General features: G+C 41.2%; 1 protein-coding gene across 3 annotated transcripts in view; it reads right to left on the reverse strand.

Moving 5' to 3' along the window:
- The window catches only part of fstl5 (follistatin-like 5), a 198,847-nt gene that overhangs the window by 174,939 nt on the left and 1,428 nt on the right, over positions 1 to 22,480 (reverse strand). The window lies entirely within an intron of this gene.

Raw genomic sequence — 22,480 nt, forward strand, 5'->3', positions numbered from 1 at the left:
TTTTTAAAATTTCTTACATCTTTTGACTGCTTTGTTATTGTTTTGGTGCATCAAGAAAATGTTAGCCGCCTCTGTAGTCCATGCATTTATCATGTGCATGAAAATGAAACAGTTGGGGTTTGAAAGGGACATGCTGAAAATGTTTTGCATAGGGCAAAAACAAGCTTTTCACTTAGGTTTTCTAATGGTTATATGGGGGTACGAATTCTAACAACTCAAACAGACTATATTTCCTTCTGCAGGACTTGCAGTCAGTGAGTCAGTTAATAAATGGCAAAGTGGGTTCATAAAAAGGGGCAGCACTTGCCTAGAGGTTAGAGGAGCTGGCTGGTGAATATAAGTTTATATCCTGAGACGAACTTAAAGAAATGGGATTTTGAAGAAACAGGACAAAAATCTCCCCTCCAGAAAATATTGTTGAGATCCACCCCGGGCAATGTACTCAGTCCCAGCCAGGTATCTACTGTGAAACTACAAACTGGTCAGCAGAATCAACAAGAGAGTAATTTCCCTCTGTAAAAAGATGAAAATATTACATTTGACCTTTATTTTATTGGGAAAGGTTGAGATTTGTGCCTTCATATTAAGGTTTTTATTTCACAAGTCTCATATTTCCCAGCATAGGCTTGCATGCTATAACCTGAGCATGTATAGTATACTGGCTCCAAATCATAAATTAAAACTAATATATGTGTCAATGGCAAAGCGTCGGGATTTGATTTTATATGAATCTTTCAAAAATGATAACATTGCCGAAAGCTTTAAACAATCCTCAGGTCACTTCCAGCAGTGATCCCAGGACTCTGTTCACTTCCAGCCAGTGCAAATCAAAGCCTTTAATTACCACACTGATAAGAGGCTTGCGCTGGAGTTTCATTTATGGAGCGGATAAATGTGGGATTGTTTATAATTAATTTCCAGAACAGTTGCCAACCTTTTCAGTGTATTTCCTGAAATTTCCACCGAGTCCACACTAGACAAATTTCCACTTTCTTTGCAAAACATAAGTGTTATCAGCCCCCTATGAATTAGAAGTCCACAGTCATGCGCTAACTTCTATTTATTATCATTTCATGCACAGGATTCAGTCTTCAAGGGTGCTTTCATTATGCATACCAAGACAGCAAGACAGTGCCTAGTGTTTGTTTGTTTTGTTCATTTATTGTCAAATATTGCTAATTAAACGTTGACAGAATAAAGCCAATTCATGCATGGTCATCACCGTGAACATCACCATGCACATCGAGTTTGATTCATTTTCACTCAATTTTGACATCAACAGATGTTAAGATTTCCTCAACGCTAGTTTTAGGATTTTGATTTAGAAGCAGAGCTTCTTTTATTATTATTTTATTTTCATTATTATCATTAATATTTACTATTCGTTTTTAGAAAAGTGCTATGGAAAACTAAAGAAGGCAACTGAGCCTACAGGTGTAGATTTCACTAGGTACACAGGAGGAATATCTTCCTCAATGGCTACAGCACATATAACAAAAATATGGCAAAAGCAGCAACATTAGGAAATAAAAAACATAATGACATTTATCAGTGAGGCAAAAGTTAAAGGAGGAAGCTGAGAGCGCTGTGTGAGTTTGTAGTGTAGTTTGCCAAAATTGCTTGTTCTTGTTGTTGCAAATCAGCCTTAATAACATAGCTGACATGTACGTGATTCCTCAATAATCATCCCAAAACACAGACATGTGTGACATAATTGGAGTTTCGAACATCAGTGTAAATGTTGCTGGACTACAGGTGGCACATGCACATTAAAGCAAGTAGAAGCCTGATATCAAACAGAACACTCTGATGTTTGAAATCAGACAAACACAAAGGAGGACAGAAGAACAAATTATGTCTGTACGTGTGTTGACATAGAGAGGATAATAATATCAGAAAAAACAAGCATAATTGAGCATAATTGTTTGAGAGCAATACAGAATGCCAGAGAACCTTATTGTAACGTATTCTGGTATATTTCGAATTGTTAGTAAGCTTTTCGTTGTTTTTTCCTTTGAAGACATTTTCACTACTAACTAAGGTTGAAAGGGTAGAAAAAATCCGCTAGTGTGGGAAATTATGTGTCTGAAGGTCAAAATGTCCTTGGGGAGGACCCCCCCCAGAACACAGCATAATGCAGCATGAAAACCCATGCTCTTTATTGGATCTATATTAAGCTGGAATCGTTTTTCCAAACTACTTTTTCCAGCATTAAAGACCTAAAATTCCACTTTTTTTGGTTATTTTACATCTTTAGTCCTTGTAGTTGCTCACAGTCTTTTATCGCTGTGCAGTTAAACATAACTGCAGTGTTGATCTGCTTGCACAGTCTTTTGGCAGGAACCTGGAGAGCTACATAATCACAGTTGTAGAAATTTGGCACTGCAATGCCGGAGATCACTTGTCTTTTAAAATTTCTGGCCCATGCTGTTGCCTTTTTTTTATCTTTGACTTTCTCTTGATGAAGTTTTAGTTTTTGTACTTTTGTGCTCTTTTATCTATAAAGTCATGGTGAGATTTGCTGTTCATGATAACTGCTCTGCTTCTCTTTTTACTGCAAGCTGTTATAGCACCTGGAAACATAAAGCATACTTCCTGTGAGCATTTTTTATACTTGAAGAAAAGTACTAAAACAAACAGATGTTTATAAAATCAAATATGAATATGAATGGAATATCTTTTCGAATCAGCCTTCTGTGATATTAATAAGCAGCACTGTGTTAAGGAGGATCCTGTCCAAGAGTAAGGAAAGTTTCTTGAAGTTGGTCCTTCCTGCAGAAATGTTGATGCCTCTAAGGTAATACTTAGAAGGTAGAACTGGCCACATGCAAGTCTAGGGTTACAAGCTGTGTATCATACTCAGTGCTCAAAAACCACTGAGCACAGGTGAGGCAAATTATTATTCCATTGTGCTGTCTCATGCTCTAAGGGGACTATTTACAAGTGTGTATATATATAAAAAAATAATATAAAATATCTGAATAATAATATCTGGAAAAGATTCCTTAAATATATATATTATTGATTTGACAACCCATCCATGCTGTCTTGTCTCAGAAGGATGTGGCAACAAGAACCCTCTTGTCATTTATCCAGAATTAGGTGGTTAGATGCCACCTCCTGACAAAACCATCATTGTGTAATCACTGGCCATTCATCTCAAATGACATGGTGACAGATGTGTTGGTGAGAGGATATGCAGCGTCTTTTTGCTATGAGAGCACTTCCTCTGCAGATTCCCAGCTGTGCTGGCAGCTGTATCTGCTGACAGCTAACATGGATTCTGGTTTGTGTGCGGCCTCTAATTTCCCTGTGATCTCCATATTTGGAAGATAATTTTGTATTCAATATATTTAACTCATGTTTCTACACAGAGCCGGTCATGCGTGACCTTTCGTTATGCTGATGTCACTAACACTTTTTTGACTGACTGAGACTTAAAGAGTGAAAAATATGTGTCGGTGGCACCTGAGGAGTTGTAATAAGGTCCTCTGGGCTTTCTTTGTGTTTAGATTCAGGAAGAAAGAGCATTTTATGACAGATTAACTAACCCAAGCTCACCTTTAAGCCACCTCTTTGACAGCAGCCTACTGTTTAAACGGGTAAAATGCCATTGGACTTCATTAACTGTATGGTGGTTTTTGCTATTCACAGCATGATAATGAGAAGAAATACTAGCCACAATGTGAGAAAATAGTTGAAAAGGGCTCTTTTTAAAAAAAAGAAAAGAAAAAAAAGAAAAGCATGCCTCTGCTTTATTTCTTTCATTTTATCTAAGGAGCAATTTTCAGAAAGGGGGGATTTCTTTGTGGAGCTTAAATTGAGTCCTACTAGTTGAGCCAAATCTAAAAAAGGCTGAGGCCCAAACCTGGCACAGCCTTAATAATCATCCCTCAGATATTCTGGATCACGTCCAAATAGGAGGCAATTTAGCTGCCGTAATCACCATGATATATTAAATATGACCAGTTATGCTAATGGACTAATTCATTAAGCTAATTAATGCACTAATTTGTGTACATTTCATGTTAGTGTTATTGTCATTTTATAATTTGTAGGTGTTAATATCAGCTCTGTAGGCAGTGAAGAATTGAACAAATTTGACAAAAATGCAGTTTTCTATATTAATATGCAAATGTATGCAGTTATGCACTCAAAAATTAATCACATCACTCACTGATCTGCAGTTTGAATATAAGGTATGACAAACAGAAACCATGTGCATGATTACGCACCATGTGTTGGCAGGAGGTCAAAATACCCTGACAGTGAAGAAATGCAGGATGGAGTAGAGGATGGGTCAGCTTACTCAACAATTAATTAACATCACCTAGAGGATCTTTACAAAAAGCTTTCATCTTCACACATTTGGCTCGGTTGTGTGCATCAGCCTGTTATAACCTTTTTTTGCAAGAAAGGAAAATCTTTTATAAAAGGACATCCAAGCCCATTTCAAACAACTGTAACATTTAAATATGAAGCAGAAGACAGATATTTATTTGTTAAATCTCCATATACAATATACGCTACAAATCTTTTTCTTGATTTTGGAGTTAAGTGTCATGGATAGAATATCATTAGCACAGCCTTCTCTCTTGATTTGCAAAACACTCAGCTCTTACCCACAACTAAAGTAAAAGAAGTCTTCCATTTTGACTGTCCATGCTTAAGACATCCAGTGGCCTCTACTACATTGTTACGCAGCCTCCCACCTGGAAGGGGTCTAATACGACCACTACCAAACAGCATGGTGCTAACAACCAACAAGATGTGCTTAAAACAATATGTTGAATGCCCTTTAAATGTAGTTAGCATTGTCACCTCACAGCAAGATGGTCCTGGGTTCGAATGTTGCTGTAGAGAGGTGGAGTGGTCTTCCAGTGCATGCATGGGTGTTCTTTTGGTAGCCTACTTTGGCTTCCCTCCACAGTCCAAGGACATGGATATTAGGCTAATTAGTGATTCTTAACTGACATGAATATAAATGTGAATTGCTGCTTATCTTTCTGTGCACCCTCACAGGACTGGCAACCTGTCCAGGGTGTATCCTGCATGGATAACTTGTTAAGTAAATGGATGGATAATAGGGAAAACAAATCAATAATATAAGGCAAGTTGTAGCATGTAAGCCACTGAATGTGGTGTAGCATTATTGTTTTTAATAGATAGGAACCACAACATAACCTGTACACTGTAGAAAATTGATCATACATCATCAACACTGTGTGCAGTGGTTGCAAAGGTGATTACACCTTTAGGCATTTGCTGTGGTACTATCCTTGAGTTAAGCACCTTTAAATGGATATTACTGAAAAACTGTCATGTTTTCTCAATAGAGATATCAAACCTTGACCAGAGACATATAGTAGATATGAAAATGTCACTGATCCAAACATGGATTTATCACTGATATTTTTCTTTTATCAACTAAAAGGATAATTTTAATGAACTGCAAATAACATAAACACATTCTTTCAGTATGAATAACTGGCAAAATGACTTCATGGACTTGTTATCAAAGGAACAGGCAATTGCAATTCTGCAGGATGAAGAGGAGTAGGAAGAGTTTATTGGACCGTGGAACTTTATTAAATCTTGTTTGGGGTTTTTTTTTTGTTTGTTTTGTAGATATCATATCAGTGTTGGTCAAGTTACTTGAAAAAAGTAATCAGTAACTAATTACTGATTACTTCCCCAAAAAAGTAATCCCGTTACTTTACTGATTACTTATTTTCAAAAGTAATTAATTACTTAGTTACTTAGTTACTTTTTAAAAACACGATTTACAACCTGAATAGGTACTAAAGCGATAGATCTTTCAGCCCAATTCTACTTTTTCTACATAATCCATCATATAAAATGTAATCAAATGGAAAAGTATCTTTTTTTAAACTTGTTTTATCAGTTTTAATCTTTTAACTTTATGCATCAAGCAAAAATTTAATGATATGCAACATTCTCTGACTTGAATAAATTAGTTTAACATTTAAACCTATTTTCTACACATTCCAGCACATAAAATAAAATATTTTTTGTGTTTACACTCACTCTTTCAAATAGATGCAAGTAAAACACAGCAGAAAATAAATAAAGTCAAAGACTCAGCGGTCCTGTTGCTCTATTTTCACCTGTAAAGCAGGACTACGGTAGGCGGAGGTTTACCCTGGTGCAGGTGTGCCGCGGTCAGTTGAAGAATCCACGAGTTTCTCTGTGAATTTCTCATTACGTCGTTGCGCACTCGGTGCTTGCTCGGAAGTTTAGGGGTTTTTTCGCTGTAAAAAGAAGTTTTCTTCCCACGCACGATGGACACTAATGTTTTTGTCACTTTTTATGGAATCAAACTCAAAGTAAGGTCAGTACTTCCACGCTTTAAACGCTCCACGCTCATACTCTCTCCCACAATCGATATGTGATCCATTGTTGATCTGCACACAGCTGTTGTCACTAATGGCGCACTCGCTTACGTCACTGTCGTGAGACATTCTCGCAAAAAATCACGGTTTTAGTAACGCAGTAACACAGCTTTCCTACGGGAAAGTAACGGTAATCTAATTACCGTTTTTGCAATAGTAATCCCTTACTTTACTCGTTACTTGAAAAAAGTAATCAGATTACAGTAACGCGCCCATCTCTGTATCATATTGTTGAGTCTGTTTTATATTCCACTCTCATTCCTCGTTTTTTTTTCTGTTATTGTAAAGGCTGTCTATTTTTTTACTAATACAAATCTTCCAGTTAAATATGTTCAACCACAAAAAAGGAAAGAAAAACAGAAAAAGACAAAACAAGATAAAGCAAAAAACACTACAGAGTATGACTGACTGAGTGACATATTCTTACCTCATTACCCACCACTAAGGTGAACTTAACTCCCATTTTGTGCTCGCTGGGCTGATGGTGAGTAGTAGATAAAAACTGTGCTTACTCAGGGCAGCTCTCAGGTGTGACTGTGTGTTATGAAGCATGCTGCTGATTTCATGCTCAGCTCAACCTAGCTTCAAGAAGTCTACTACCAGCCTCTGACTATATATACTTGATAGAATAATTATCGAACTGGCAAACAATGTTTACGTTTTGAGCACTTAACTGCTAATAATTCCAGATAGCATGACTTGTGAATGGAACGCGGGGTTGAAAAAGCACTCAGCCACCACTACGGCAGTCATGATGGTGCCAAATAGAAATTAAACTCCCAACCTACAATTAAAACTGACAGTTGAAATCTCCCGAACAGCTAGCTGAGTGCAGCTGAGATTGTTTTGTCAAGTGCTGCTTTCAAGGTCAACAAGTGATTTTGAATCTAAACTCTTGAGTCAATGTGGAAAAGAATTCCCTACAGAATAAAAAAAAAAAAAAAATTAAACATAACATCAGTCATGACACCTGATGAAGATTTGGTCACATGATCAAAAGCTCTGTGCTCTTGTAGCTTTTGCTAATCAGCAGTCCCCCCCCCCCCCCCAAATTAACTGACTAACAATCCAGAAAAAATATGCTACTCTTAGTTGCTACAGAGAATTTTAGCAATTTAATCTAAAAACAACTTTTCTGTTATATGATTTGGTAATTTCCAGCAGCAGCTGCACTCACTGCTTAGGGCCAAACAAGAGGCTGACAAATTTAGGCGGTGAACATGGTTTCTCTTTTCACACGGTAATATCGAGTGAATAGAGAAACCATGACATCAAAAGTTGCCCTTTTTTCACATGTACAGTAGCACGCAGCAGGGGAGAATGCTCTTCACATGTTTTCTCTACTGAAAATACTTTGGTTTAGGTGATGGCTCTGCCTGTATGAAGCATGCAGGAGGCCGTGACATCCACCCACTAACTGTGAATTTATTTTACACTTGTTCTGTTCTTACATACGCGCAATCAAAAAATTGCACAAGGGAGCCGGCAGGTTAAAGGTCATTTCAATCTGACTATTTGCATTTTCACATGTGCGACTGTTAGGTTTAGAAAAGCACATGTGTGAGAATAGCTACCCCTTGTTGCTTCTTGTATACATATGAATTATTCACTAACACATTAGGTATAGCAGCCCAAGTATATGATAATAACATTTCAATTTGTTACAGTGCCCTTGGGTGAACAAAAATGAATAAATGCAAGATTAAATGCATTAAACTGCAGCACAAAAAGACTTCAAAGAGACTTGTATCATCATTCAAAACCCCTCCATCAATCAAATCTCAGTCGCTACATTTACAAGCCTCTGAGTTCGCTGCCAAACTAAGTTCAAAGCGGCTTCAAAGAAGAAACTTCCCGTCTACAGCCTTCCTTCTCAACTCCGTAGGAAGCCACTGGTCCGATATCCCCGACTCATTAGACAGGGCAATGACTCCAAATGCCAAGCAGATAACAGGAGTGTGTTCCTGTGCCACCGGATGACAGATAAAGACGGAGATGGATCCTTTTGTAAATTTGTTGGCTGCATGTTGTGATGACATAATTCATCACCCACCATCCATTTTATGAGGCTGTTATCCATTTCATTCAGATATTATCCATACACATAAACTGTGATAACACTGTGCTTTGAACTTACGCTGGCGTATTGTGTCTTCTCACTAAATCCTCCAAGCACCACACGTTTACCACGGATGGAGGAATGTCAGAAATGCTTGCGGGCTATGCTTACATTGAGCTGTGTGCAAGCGATGAGATGAGTTGATTCCTCTGCAGACCTGCGTGTGAATGCATTTCCACGCCCAAATCTCTTATTAATATTAAACTTATACTCATCATTTCACTGTCACTGTCATACAAGCAATTCATATTTTGCATGTTTGGAGTATTTAGCGAATGTGAGAACATGTGAGCCAGAGAGGATGGAGATAGAGGATGAGAAAAAGTTATTTTTCTGCCCTGGTAGTGACTGCAGAGCCTGAGAGCTAAATCACTTTCAAAGTTAATCTGCTATAAATCCTGGCAGGCAGTCCAAATCTGGGCAGAGAAACTTTTGAAATCAAATGTGGAATTTCAATGATCCTCACACTCAGAAAGTAGGTACTTCAAGAGAAAATTCAAGAGAAACATAGCAGGTAGATTCCCTCCTTGAGAACACTGGCATCTCATTTGACTCTGCTTATGAGTCTTACTTTGCATTAGGTGTATGAAAAGAGTCCTGTTGGAATCACAGAGAAGCCAAATGTGTGATATTGGTACATAGGAGAACAGATTTACAGCAGTTAAAACATTAAGGAAGTTGTGAGGGTAAGTAGAGTTCAGCTGGTCAATCACTGGAACGCTAATGAGCCTCTCATGTGCTTCTTACTTGGCTGCCTGCTTTGTTCTCTGCAGGACTGTAAATGTTTTGTGTGGGCTGTGGGCTTCCAGTGATCGCTGAGACTGACTGAGTGATCCTGCAGGCACTCAAACTGTTTTTTTTCCTTTCCTCAAACAGGGTGTGCAATTTTGCTGTCCAGATAGAGACACAAAGATTTTTCATAGATATAAAATACAGTACAAATGTATGGGAAACACTTCAATTTTCCTCTCGCTTATTCCAAAAACAGAAAACACTGGACACAAATGAACTAAGCTCACTCAATATTTTCTAAAATGTATTGTTGGGTGTTTTCACATTAAAACAAAAAACAAAAACAAGCAAACAAAAAATTGCAACTATTTTCCTCAGAAAAATTTATTATTATAAAACAGTGTTATCAGAAAGGTTGGTGGGACTGTGCAAGTAGTTCCACTAACATCCTCAGTATAAAAAGTAGTTGAGTAATTGCAGAGTAACTTGTCTAATTTCTTTAACTTAAATATTAACAATCCCATGAGTCCTTGCTCTCTCCACGTTCATATTGCCAACAGGCACTCAGGGATAAAAAGTGAAGTCATTGAGAAAGAGTTAAATACTGCATTTCTTCTAATGGCCACTTGAGGCAGTCTCTCAAAAATGTCAAACTTTACACACACACACAACCCCGTTCAGCTATCATAGTGAGGACCTTCAATGACATAATGCTTTCCCTAGCCCCTTACCCTAACCAAAAATGAATGCCTAACCCTAAACCTAAACATAACCCTGATACTAAAACCACATTTTGAGCCTCAAAAATGACTTCAAATTTGTGAGGACCGGGTTTGTGTGTCCTCACAAGTGACTGTTGGTTCTCACAAGTACAGTAGAATGCAGATTTCGGTCCTCACAAAGATAGCTAGACAGGAACACACACACACACACAGACATACACACACACATAAAAAAAAAAACCTGAATATATAGCTTCACAAATCGGTGGTGGACATCAAAGGCTACGTCCATCATTTATATATAGTTTAATTTAATATGTTTCATTAATCATAAATTAATCAAACAGAATTAAAGGCAAGAAGAACAACCTCAGTGCAATTTGCATTTACATTGCTGTCTGCCTATGCAAGCAGTTTATAGCTGTCTAACCTGATCTAACCAGATACTAGGGAGGCATTTATGATACAGACCTGGGAGTTTGGCAAAAAGTAAATAAATGTAATTCCCTAAATATCAAATAGTCCTCATTTATATTTCTTGTAATAGTAAATATTTTAATGTTTATGACTTCATCTGAAGTAGGCAAACGTTATCTGTTGATGAAGAAGAATCAAAGCCCCCTCTACTTTATAGGGAAGAAACTAAAAAACAAAACTTTTTAAATTTCTGTCAGGGCTCTGTGTGCAGGCGGATGGAGAGGAGGATCCAAATGTGAGACTTGGACACTGAATACAACTCAAAACCTCAGCTTTATTGCTGGCATGAAGACAAAACATGAAGTGAACACTGAATACTGAGAACAGAAACACACAGGCATAATCTGATGGTACGACGCAACAATGAGCAAGGACAAACACAGGGCTAAAATACACAGGGACGTAATCAGGGAATGGAAAACAGGAGGGAGAAATTAGACTAACGAGACAGGGGAGCAGTAAAACTGAACACACTGACAACAGACAGAAACATGAACCTTCAAAGTAAAACAGGAAACACGACACACTTTCCTAGGACACTGACTTGACGGAGTGAGACAGACTAGACACTGAACTAAACCGGCGATAATAACAAAATACAACCCGAACCTTAATCATAATGCAGAAACATACCAGAATAACTGATTCATCATAAAAACCAACAAAGCACCAGAGAAACATAAATAAACCAAACATAACAACTCAAAATACTGGGTCAAACTGACCCAGAACCGTGACAGTAGCGCCTCTCTAAGGGCTGGCTCCCGACAGTCCTAAACGAAAAAAAAAACAGAACAAAACCAGAGCACCAGGCCAGGACGGGCGGAGGGGGTCCAGGATGGAGGGACAGAAACCAAACAAAAGACAAGGAGCAAGAGTCCAGAACAGTCCATAAACACAAGAAAAACAGTTCAACACACGGGAGGTCAGGAAAATAGTTCAAAAACCAAAAACACTGGAGACCTAGAAACAGTCCGAGAAATCAGAAGTCCAGGAATACAGTAATGATCCAAACAAAACTAGACCGGATCCCAACACGAGTCCACAAAAACGTTCAGGGGGTCGACCCGAAGGTAGACCGCACGGGGCCAAAACAGTTCAGGGGGCCGGCCGTGCGGACAGCAGTGGCAGCAACAGAGCAGCCGGTGGCGGCGGCTACTGAGCAGGTCCGAAGGCCTCGTTCAGGAGGCCGCCCTCAATGCTCAAATAAAGGCCTGGAAGGTGGCCGGCAAAGGCGAGGCAGGGCCAGACGAGGCAGGACCAGATGAAGGCAAAGACCCAGTGGATGAAGACCCAGAGGCTGGACCAGACGAGGCAGGACCAGACGAAGGTGAAGACCCAGTGGATGAAGACCCAGAGGCCGGACCAGATGGCAGCGAGGCAGCTGCGGAACCTGACAGCAGCGAGGTGGCTGCGGAACCTGAATGTGGTGATGCTGCAGGCGACGATGCTGCAGGCGACGATGCTGCAGGCGACGATGCTGCAGGCGACGGCTGAACAGACTTCCCCAGACCGTCAGCAGACATGAGGATGTGCTGGCTGGGTTCTCCCGAACCCCAAGTGACGTGACTTGAGGCTGGACGGGCTCCTTGGGCCCTCCAGCTGACGAGACATGAGGCTGGCTGGGTTCTCCTGAACCCCCAGCTGACGAGACTTGAAGCTGGACAGGCTCCTCGGGCCCTCCAGCCAGAGCAGATGCAGGGCCAGAGGCAATTGGGACCCCTGGCTGAGGGTGAAGATGTGTGGCTGACTGAACTGATGACAAAGTTAATGATTGTTCTACCAACTGAGCTACTGACTGGGCTATGGACTGTAACAAAGTTTGTAGTAAGTCTGGTTGTGGTAGTGACTGAGCTATGGGTAGCGGGGCTGAATGTGGTGGAGGTGGAGACTGAGCTAGGGACTGCAATAGAGGTTGTAGTGACGGTGGTTGTGAAGGTGACTGAGCTAATCCTCCTGAGCCTTCTGAACACGAGAAAAACTGCTGGACGGGCTCACCTGAGCCTCCAGCGGACACAGGAACAGGTGCTGGCACCAGCTGAACACCAGCCCCTCCCACCCGAGGAACTGAAATGGGTGGAGGCGAACGCTGGGCCCGAGCTACCCTGGGAGCAGGAACAGGAGGAGAGAGAGAAGCTCAGGAACGACCTCAAAATGCACAATATTGCCAACTGGGTCTGGGCATATAGTCTTTGCAGAGTGGGCAACCTCACACACATCCAACAGGGATACAGAACAGTCCCTAGGAGGAGCCACAGTCTCAATAGATTGTAGAGAGGGGCAACTAGAGTCCTTAAATGTCCTTGGGGAGCAGACAGCCTCTTCCTTTAGAGAGCCTAAGTTACAGCCTGCAATCTCCGTCCCTACCAACTGCCTGTGCCCTTGCTGAAAAGTACATGGCTGAAAAGCTGGCTTAGAAACATTAACCACCTCCCTTTCAGCTGATTTGAAAACAGAACTTGCAGCCTCCGGAAATTTCACAGCAGTCCGAAAATTTCTCCCCCCAGATTCAAGTAAAGTGGTCTTAGTCATTTTAACACGGGGTTCAGATTGTGCAGAATGAAAACTGGTTCTTAAATCCTCAGAGAAGGAGTTTACAGGGTTAACAAACACAGACTCAACTACCTCTAAGTTAGCAGATTTAGATTCACTTGCATGGCAGGTAGCCTTCAGGGTCTTAGGTGTGGATTTATTGTTTGTTAAATTCATGAGTTCAGGGGGAGCATGAGAAAAACAGTCTTTGTTGCTCACCACTGATTGTCCAGAGGAAGCGGAGCGACGGCTGCGTGAGTGTCGCTCACTCTGGGAAGAGGGAGGTAAGCCAGACTGCAAATCCTCCTGCAGACCGGACCGAAAGTCTTTCGGTGGGCCGGGCTGGGATGAAGAAGTGGGACGTTTGTGTAGCTCCGAACGTGGAAGTCCCAAAAACAAAGCAAAGGATTGCAGTGGAGTAAGCCCAGTGTCTTCCACCACATAATCCTTCTTTCCGTGACAATTTCAATTTCTATCATAAAATTTAAAAAAAAAAACTGAAGCTCAAACATAAACTCCAAGTGATAAGAAATGCACTTCAAGTTTTTGGAGTTTCACTCTCTCAAGATGTATGAATTAAGAAATTATAGTAATTAAAAAAGATAATAAAACCCTACAAAAATAATTTTATGTAAAAAAAACAGGACTTGGTGACATTTGAAGGGGAATCGAAAGACTCTATTCTTGGTTCCTGCTAAAGAAGCTTGAGAATTTCTCAGAGTATATCGTGTGTCTTTGATCCACACAGCCAGTCCTTTAAGAAATGCCAGATAGCACACTGTGACCAGTCCCAGACTGCCAGTTTATACTATATGAAAATTTGAACTAATTCATCCACAGAGTGTGTGTCCATTATTCATCGCAGCACTGAAAAAAACCACCCAAAGCTAAAATGAAGGGGATTCTAATATATGTTTTGCACAGGCTTTCTGTTGAGTTTGGCACAGCATCTGAGAATCATAAACAGTGTAGTGTGTACTATTAGCTTCAGTTGTACCTTCCAATTAATCCAAAAACCACAGTTATTAACAATCAAGAGCACCAGGAAGCACAACAAAAATACTCCCAACGCAGCAACTCCTGAGAAAGATTTGACAAAGATTTCAACCTTATATGGCTGACATCACAATCATTTATGGTCTTGGGAGTCTTTCCATATGAGACAGAGGCAACAAAGACCTTGACTTTTCTTTTATAGCTCTTTAATTTATAGACCATTTCAAATGTCAGGAAGTACAGGCTGCCACTACAAGACTGCAGGAAAAACCGCCTGGCAGAGGCACATGGCTCTCCCATTGTTAATAATCATTACATAATCAGACCGATCTGATCTACTGTACTGTGCCCTGAACAATGTTCTCACACTTGGCCACAGAAGCAGCGAACAGCGAACTGTGACTTGTGATATCATTAAAATGCAACGCATGGCCAGACCACCCTTACTCCCAGAGCATCAGATGCTTCCAACAACCAGCAAACAACAGCATTATTATTTCAGAGACAGACTGTTATGTCTCTGGCTTTGACCAAAGCCGCCAGGTTCCTAACAGACCCACTGAAACATACAGTATTTTACAATGCCTCAAACCACACTTGTCATCACTGTGCTCGACGGGATTAGAGCCGAAACCTACAGCCTGTTGGCCTTTGCCTTGAAGGTTTGTTCTACTTCTGTTATGGTCTGGCCATCTGCAAAGAGCCTTCTCAATATATCCCCAAGCCTTGGCCTTAAAAGTAGTCACGGAACCCTTGTTCTGCCATACTGCATGAAATAGGTTATGACAATAACAATTTAACAATCCACTTGGAGTTCAATCAAGACATGGAATGTAGGAGGTCATGCTTCAGAAATCTAGAGCTGTTTGAAAAGTCAGGAGACACGGCCTCATACTGTTAGCTTATATTGATCTTCGAAGCAAGGAAAAAGAAAAATGATCCAGTGGAAATGCTGCCAGCTTGATTTCACTGCACACAGAGCAGGGATCCTCTCACATCATTACAGCAAGCTAAATGCAAATAGTAATCAAAATTACATTATAGCCGTTTTCATCTGTAAAAGCTACATGTGATAATAATAGGTTTTCTATTTGTTTGTATCTTTTCATGCAATGGTGAAGTCCTATAAAAGAGAGAGGCAACGTGCACAACGGAGGGGGAAAAAATATTTTTCACATCATCAAACAAACCGCTGCTTGCCAGGAGAAAAGAATGTCAGGAGCAGGTTGCGTCTCCTAAACATGTTAGCAGAATAACATACGTCAGTCTGTGTGGGTCTTCTGCACAATAAAGATTCCACGTATTAAAGAGGGGAACAACAAAGACAGACACAGAGACACAGATGGGAGTTGGCAGCGGTTAAAGCTTAGCTCAGAGTGGGAAGAAAAGAGATGGAAAAGGGGGGGGAGCAGTGTTACAAGTGTCATTGTTGAGATGGGTTGGGCTATTAAGTCATGAAACATAAAAACAAACAATTTTTATATGAAAATATACACTGAAAACACTTGAAATGTAGATTTAATCTCAGTTTTTTTCACCATCTTTAGTCAGTTTTTTCTCAACTGCCGCCCCTTGTATTTAAAATAGCCCACATTATGATTGTTAAAAACAGGTAGGCAGACAATACCCATACTGCTGGTCAAACCCAGACTAACAAGGGAAAAACTACTAAAGGTGATTTCTGGAAATAAACACCCTATTAACACCCAATTTAAAAGTGCTTTTACTCTCCAAACTGCTCCAGTGGAGTCACCGTGCCCGTAAAGGGTAACTCTCAGGTGAGAATCTTTAGTGCGCATGCGCCAACCAGCGTGCAGCCTGTTACATTCGCTCCTGCTTTTCTCTTAGTTTAGCTTTTTTTTTTCTACATATTCTTTTTTTTCCTGACTTGTATTTTCCTCCGTTTTCTATCTCTTACTCAATCATGTGGATTGAGAGAGTTTTTGTTCTTCTGGTGGCCGTGGAACTGTTACTTTTATCAAGGAACGGGACCGCGGCACATCTCCTACACGCACGGACTGTTTACTCCAGAGATCAGCTGATCGCCCTGATGCCGGCCGGTTCGCTGGCCAGGCCCGCAGAAGTACCAGCTGAAATTTGGAGGAAAACACATCGGGGATGCAGAGGTCAAGGACAGAAGAGAAGAAAAAAGGTGACGGTGAGACAGCGGAGGCTCGAAGCGAGGAGGAGGTTTAAACCGTGTCTGCCGTCTATCGTGATGGGTAATGTGCGATCGTTGGCAATTAAAATCGACGAGCTCTCAGCACTGGTACGGAGTCAGAGGGAATACCGAGAGTGTAGCCTGATGTGTTTCACCGAATCATGGATGCACCAGGACATTCCCGATGAGAATGCTTCCGTGGAAGGCTTCCACACTGTTCGGGCGGACAGGGACAGCATCGCTAGCGGTAAGCGGAAAGGAGGTGGGCTTGCTGTTTTAGTTAACAACCGGTGGTGTAACCCTGCCAACATAACAATCAAAGAAAGGATTTGTTGCCCGGACACTGAACTGTGTGCTGTTGGACTCAGGCCGTATTATTTACCCAGGGAATTCTCTCACGTCATCTTGGTGGCTGTTTATGTTCCCCCCTCTGCTAACCCCACAGCTGCATGTGACACTATCCACTCTGCCATAGCTCGGCTACAGACTCAGCACCCGAGTGCCTTTATTGTGATCTCGGGTGACTTCAACCATGTATCACTGGACAATACACTACCAACATTCAAACAATATGTGGACTGTCCCACCAGGGGAGAGAAAACTTTAGACTTACTGTATGCTAACGTCAAGGATGCATACAGCTCCTCCTCCCTCCCCCCACTTGGTAGGTCAGATCATAACCTGATTCACCTCACCCCCCGCTATGTGCCAATTGTGAGGAGGGAACCTGTGACCACCAGGACTGTCAGGAGGTGGTCAGAGGAGGCCTTAGCAGAACTACAGGGCTGTTTCGAGGTGACCGACTGGGAAACACTCTGTGAGCCTCACGCCGAGGACATCAATGGGCTTACTGAGTGTATCACAGACTACATAACTTTCTGCACCGACTCCATTGTTCCAGCTCAGACTGTTCATTGTTACCCAAATAACAAGCCGTGGGTGACTAAGGACATCAAAGCCCTCCTCAACAACAAGAAGAGGGCTTTCAGAGGGGGCAACAAAGAGGAGGTGAGGAAGATCCAGGTGTTACTAAAGGACAAGATCAGAGAGGCTAAGGACAATTACAGGAGGAAGCTGGAGTGGAAACTCCAGCAGAACAGCATGAGAGAGGTGTGGAGGGGCATGAAGACCATCACTGGATTCAGGCCAACCAACAGCAGGGGAACTGAGGGAGGTGAGAATAGAGCCAATGAGTTGAATCTGTTTTTCAATAGATTCGACACCACAGTGTCTGCTCCTACCCCCACAACCTCACCTGTAGTCAGCCTGGAATCCAGAGCCACACCACTGTGCCAGCCTCTCTCTTCACATGGCGCTGTTGCCTCCTGTGAGATTCCTGACACCCCTCCCCCACCCATCACCTTCACTCAATACCAGGTTGAGATGCAAATGAGGAGACTTCACTCAGGCAAGTCTGCTGGACCAGACGGAGTGAGTCCCCTTGTCCTCAAGGCCTGTGCCCCCCAGCTGTGTGGAGTCTTTCATAAACTGTTTATGCTGAGTCTGAGTCTGCAGAGGGTCCCGGTGATGTGGAAGACATCATGCCTCGTCCCTGTACCAAAGACGCCACGTCCCAGTGGCCCCCAGGATTACAGGCCCGTGGCATTGACCTCCCACATCATGAAGACCCTGGAAAGGCTCATCCTGGACCAGCTGCGACCCATAGTAAGACCACACCTGGATCCCCTTCAGTTCGCTTATCAGCCTCGTCTCGGAACTGAGGACGCCATCATCTACCTGCTCAATCGTGTCTACACCCATCTGGACCAGCCGGCGAGCACTGTGAGAGTCATGTTTTTTGACTTTTCCAGTGCTTTCAACACCATCAGGCCGACCCTCCTGGGTGATAAGTTAGCAGCGATGCAGGAGGATGCTTCTCTGGTGTCCTGGATTGTTGATTACCTGACAGGAAGACCACAATATGTACGTCTCCCACAGTGTGTGTCTGACAAGGTGATCAGCAACACAGGGGCACCACAGGGGACTGTCCTCTCCCCCTTCCTCTTCACCCTCTACACCACAGACTTCAGCCACTGCACAGAGACATGCCATCTTCAGAAGTTTTCTGATGACTCTGCGGTGGTTGGATGCATCAGCAGGGATGATGAGACAGAGTACCGGGCTGTGGTCGATTCCTTTGTCACGTGGTGTGAGCAGAATCATCTGCAGCTCAACATGGCAAAGACCAAGGAACTGATCGTGGACTTCAGGAAGACCAGGAAACACTTGACCCCTGTTTCAATTCAGGGGGTCAGTGTTGACATTGTGGAGGACTATAAATACCTTGGAGTACACATTGACAATAAACTGGACTGGGCTAAAAACACCACAGCACTTTACAGGAAGGGCCAGAGTCGTCTCTATTTTTTGAGGCGACTGAGGTCCTTCAACATCTGCCAGAAAATGCTGAGGATTTTCTATGAGTCTGTTGTGGCCAGTGCGATCCTCTATGCTGTTGCATGCTGGGGGAGCAGGCTGAGGGTCGCAGATGCCAACAGACTTAATAAACTAATCCGTAAGGCCAGCAATGTTGTGGGGATGGAGCTGGACTCCCTCAAGGTGGTGTCGGAGAGGCGGATGCTGTCCAAGATAAAGACAATGTTGGATAACACCTCCCACCCACTCCATGACATGCTGGTCAGTCACAGGAGCACGTTCAGTGAGAGACTGAGATTACCGAAAAGCACCACTGAACGACACAGGAAATCATTCCTGCCTGTGGCCATCTCCCTGTACAACGCATCCACTTAACACACTGTTTGCTGCTACAACTACACATGTTTCTTTTCCAACTATTTATTTATGAGTGACTTATGTATGTATGTATGTATGTATGTATGTATGTATGTATGTATGTATGTATATGTATATATTGTACTATTCTTAGTTAGTGTATTGTCTGTCTTGTCTTAATGTTGGTTTAAAATGGAGCACTGTAACAAAAAATAATTTCCCCCAGGGATCAATAAAGTATTCTGATTCTGATTCTGATTCAGAATATACACAGTGTCATTATGACTGTGAAACCAGGCATTACTTAGGAACAGTCTGTTGCTGATAAATTCAGTCAGTACAGGTGGCATCTTTCAACAAATAACAGAATTCAAACTGAAGGAATAGAGAGATATTTTGGGATTGTGCTTATTTTCTTGCGAAGAGTGAAATTTGAAGACTGATGCCACTATTATGTCTGCACTGTAAACATTGAGCTTGGCAGGCAGGAAGAAGCTGCTAGCTCTTTTCAAAGTTCAAAATTGCATCTGCTAGTATTGCTAAACCTCGCTAACTATCTGGCTATACTAAAATAACTCTGCAAATACTGAAAAACTAAATGAATTTTTGGTGTTGCACAGGATGTGCTAGAGACATTTCTTGGCCATCAACAGCTGTTTGCAGTGACTTCCTAGTCTTGTTGTCACAATGTGGCTGCCATTTCAGGAGTGAAGATGCACTGATAGTGACAGGCAAAATGTTGCTTCGTATATTAGATGGAAAGCCAAGGATCAGATGAACAAATTAGCTAAGAAATCTGCTGATTTGTGTTAGCAGGTACATTTTTAAGCTTTGAAAAACATCTGCTTCATGTTTTCCCTCACCTCCCGACTTTATGGTTGACTAAATTAATTTAGTCAACCATAAATTTGGTTCCACAGTCAAAACATTTCTTCAAATGGTTGTAAAAACAAAAAAGTATGAGAGTATATCTTGAGCACTGAACTTTCTTTATCTGGTTCAGCTAATTCTAAAATATATTTTCTCATTTACTTTAGCTCCACTGATTCATTTCTGTTTGCCCAAGGTGAATTAGAGTTATTTTGCAAAGCTTATGGAACTAAAATGTTTAAAGGGGATCTTTTATTCTCATTTTAAGCTCCTTAATTTTATTCTTCAACTCTGTTTAGGTAGTGTTGCTAGATTCACGGTTCAAGATCCCTGTCAGTTCGCTCTTTATCTCAGACTAGCTCAGTTTTTATTTTTATTGGCTGCCCCTCGTAAACATGAGATGTGAACAGCAGGTGGGCGGGGCTTCTGTGCTTACAGAAAGAGCTGACCGTTTAAGGATATCCTCTCAAATTGACACCATACAGGACCAAGAGCAGAAGAAACTGTCTGCGAGGCAGCGTTTAGAGCAGCTTTTGGCTTCACTTGGTAGAGCATAAAAGCTCCCCTTTAAATCAACATAAACATGTACTTCTAAGAATAATGTTCTGCCCTTTAGATGAACCAGTTTCTGCCAAAAACCAGAAACAGTCCATATAAGAGTTATAGAATGGGCTCAAACTAGCACAGATACATTCATATTTATTTATATTCATTATATTTGGGCAGAGGCAGAAGTTTAAGAGGCATTTATCTCTTAAACCTTTTCAAAAGCAAAGAAAACAATCTGCGTGACTGGATACCAAGAACATTTCTTTTGATGTCTTTTGGGTGAACAGACCTTTTAGATATCAAACGGAGCTTTGAAAAAGTGTTTATCAAGCATGGTGTTAAATTCTGAGAGTTGAAAGGTTGTGTGTACACCTCCATCTGCAAGGGACTCGAACACATCGTTCACTGTATAAACCCATTAAAGCAGCTTTACCGGCACAGCAAGTATGTTGTCTTGTGACACATGCTCAGGTCACATGTTAGAAACCTCAACACAGGAAACTGGTAGTGTTACAGTTTTTATCCCCCACATTTGATCAGTGGTCTTGTACAGTTTTCAAAAGAGGCCAGAGCAGACCATTATTGGTTTAATGGGAAAACCTACTCGAACTGACCTGGCTGCAGCATGAACAGTTGTATCTGACATGTGCACAGAAAGACACAAGAGTACTTCTCTCAGAATAAAATCTGCTTTCAAAGACCATTTACCTCTCTAAAATAGCCCATAAAGACATCTCAGAGGATAATTGCTAAAGATTTTTGAACCTGCTGCGACGCCTGGACACCTGAGATCACGGTGAAAACTCTAAAATGGTACCATTTTCAGTGGCAGCGCAATTTTCCTTCCCAACATACAGCTTTATTGTCATATCACCCCAAATCTGCCCCCTGCAACTAGCCACCATCAGTGGGTGCTCACACCTTCAGATTGTGTGCTTTTCCTCTCAAAGCTGAAATGCCTTGATCAGTTTCCTAGCATTTTATTCTTCCTTCTAGTCAAAAGCATTATTGACTCAAAAGCCTTTGCCTCCCTACTGTGCCCAAAAGAAAGTCGTTTTAATGAAAAGCAGAGCAGCTCCATTAACACTATACCTGCTCAGCTGCCACCTACAGTATATCTTTTGTTAAATGGCTTAATTGGAGTCCAAAGAAGAAATAGAAAGACTTTTCTGGTCTTAGTGTGGTGGAGAAAAAGAATGTTTTATACGGCTATTTAGCTTTGTCATCTTGAACATTATTGTGCACTGATATTATTGGCATCATTCAGTGCACAAAGTCTACAGAGTCATTCTAAAAATGAGCATTGTCTTATATCACTATCCGCTTCCCTCTACAGCTGACTCTTATTTATTAAGACTGGTTTATCAAATATCCTCACTTCATTCTGCACAGTATATATAATATATAACTTACATAAATGATACATTACTTGGTTCCTGGCTTGTATTCAAGTGGAGAATCAATTAGTGAGTGCAGCCTTGAAAACCAGATTCACAGATCCATCTAATGCACCATTGGAAATAGATTCTATCTTGCGGTTTCAAAGAGCTTCGAAAGATAAAGTGGATGCATTGCGGGAATGGAGTGTTTGAAGTTTGATCGTAGAGGCCTGCAGATGGCTGAACGTTCAAACTGCATGGCTTCTGTAGCATTTGTACTTTCTACACAAGATTTTTACTTGATGGTGCAATTAGTCAAGGAATGTGCTGGGATTGGCATCATCTGTGCACCTTATGAATTACAAAGTATGTCAACATTGTGTGGGAAGGACCAAACACCAAGAATGTAAAGTATTTATGAAGACATCCTCTGTCTTGTCCCTTTGATGTGCATACTGCACTTACTGTAACCAAGTAAAGTTGTCACTGGGTGAATCAGGATTCAGTCTTGTCCACAAATCAAAAAAGAAAAGAATAATAAAGGTAAAAATTGAAGAGTTAGCCTAGTTTTTGTATGATCTGTGCAGATAGAGGTATTTGGATCATTTAAAGGCAAGAAAACACTAAGAAAAAAAACACTAAAACTAAAACTCTTATTAAAGTGTCGAATGATGATGCATAAATGTGTTTAAAACATAAGTAAACCTGTAAGATTTCCAATTATATTGTCATCTGAAACATGAACTTCAAAAGAATGTGCTTTTATCCACAGAATATATTATTAAATTAATTTGAAA

The sequence above is a fragment of the Astatotilapia calliptera genome, chromosome 2 (assembly GCF_900246225.1).
Source record: "Astatotilapia calliptera chromosome 2, fAstCal1.2, whole genome shotgun sequence".
NCBI classification, from domain to species: domain Eukaryota; kingdom Metazoa; phylum Chordata; class Actinopteri; order Cichliformes; family Cichlidae; genus Astatotilapia; species Astatotilapia calliptera.